Here is a 1853-nt window from a genome sequence, read left to right as displayed (position 1 = left end):
GCATCGCCGAGCTGGAGATGCACCTGGCCCTGGCACGGGTGAGCACGGGGTGTGCGCGTCCACCTATACATTTGTGGTGGCATGTGTGCGCATGTGAATGTGTTGGCATGCACGTGTGTGTGTCTGCATGTGTGCACGTGTGCATTCACATATGCCTCTGGACTCTCTGAAGCTTCTCCACATCCTTTTTGAATTGTGGAGCCCAAAACTGGACACAGTACTCCAGCTGCGGCCTCACCAAGGCCGAGTACAAGGGTACAAGTACTTTACTAGCCACAGCATTGCATTGCAGGCACGAGATGAATGTGAGCCTGCAATAGGATGCTGCAGCTAGTAAAGCGACCAAAACGCTGGCTTGCATCCATAGATGCTTCTCAAGCAAATCCCGGGACATCATTCTCCCCCTGTACTCGGCCTTAGTGAGGCCGCAGCTGGAGTACTGCGTCCAGTTTTGGGCTCCACAATTCAAAAAGGATGTGGAGAAGCTTGAGAGAGTGCAGAGAAGAGCCACGCGCATGATCAGAGGTCAGGGAAGCAGACCCTACGATGACAGGCTGAGAGCCCTGGGGCTCTTTAGCCTGGAAAAGCGCAGGCTCAGGGGTGATCTGATGGCCACCGACAAGTTTATCAGGGGTGACCACCAGGATCTGGGGGAACGTTTGTTCACCAGAGCGCCCCAAGGGATGACGAGGTCGAATGGTCACAAACTACTTCAAGACCGTTTCAGGCTGGACATAAGGAAGAACTTCTTTACTGTCCGAGCCCCCAAGGTCTGGAACAGCCTGCCACCGGAGGCGGTTCAAGCGCCTTCATTGAACACCTTCAAGATGAAACTGGATGCTTATCTTGCTGGGATCCTATGACCCCAGCTGACTTCCTGCCCCTGGGGCAGGGGGCTGGACTCGGTGATCTTCCGAGGTCCCTTCCAGCCTGAATGTCTATGAAATCAATGAATGCTTGCCTGTGTGCGCGCATTCACATATGGATGTGTGCATGTACATGTGCTTGTGTACGTGTGTGCCTTCACACAGGCATGTGAATGGTTGCATGTGTGTGTATTCACATGTGTATGTGCATGTGAATGTGCTCACATATGTCCGGGGCCGTCCCTAGGGGGGCGAATCGGGATGACTGCCCCACGCTTTGGTGGGCCCCATGGAGCCGGGCCGGCTTCGCATCAGGCCAGTCGCCCCCCTCCCGTCCCTCACTGCCACCACCGCTGTGTCCGGGCCCCACACCGCCTGATTTGCCCCAGGCCCTGCACCCTGCTATGGTCGTCTCTGCATATGTCTGTGCATTCACATGTGTGCATGCATGTACATGCATTTGCATGCATGTGTGTGCATTCAGATGCACCCAGGAATGGTCACGTGAATGCCTGCACATTCACGTGTATGAATGTGCTTGCATATGTGTGGGTGTTCACACGCGTGTGTGTGCATGAGAATGTGTTCAGATGCATGTGTGTGTTCACATGTACAGGTGTGCACGTGTGTGTGCAAGGGAATGTGTTCACACGCATGTTTGTGTTCACATGTGTACACAGGTATGGGTGTGTGCACGTGAATGCATTTGCATGCATGCCTGAACGTTCACATGTGTCTGTGAACAGTCACACGCATGTGTGCGCATTCACAAGTGGACACATGGATGCGAATGTGCTTGTGTATGTGTGTGTTCATGTTTGTGTGCATGTGTGAATGCCTTTGTATGCGCGTGTGTGTGTTCACATATCCCTGTGAATGGTGGCACACGTGTGTGCATTCACAGCTGCTGACAGGCTGGGCACAGGGACAGGCGGGGATGGCAGAGCTGTGGTGTCGGGTACTGGGGGAGGGCAGAGCCTGGGGCTG

Source organism: Alligator sinensis, unplaced genomic scaffold (assembly GCF_000455745.1).
Source record: "Alligator sinensis unplaced genomic scaffold, ASM45574v1 scaffold1765_1, whole genome shotgun sequence".
NCBI lineage: Eukaryota > Metazoa > Chordata > Crocodylia > Alligatoridae > Alligator > Alligator sinensis.
The sequence above is the reverse complement of the archived record's forward strand: the minus strand, read 5'-3'. Positions refer to the sequence as shown.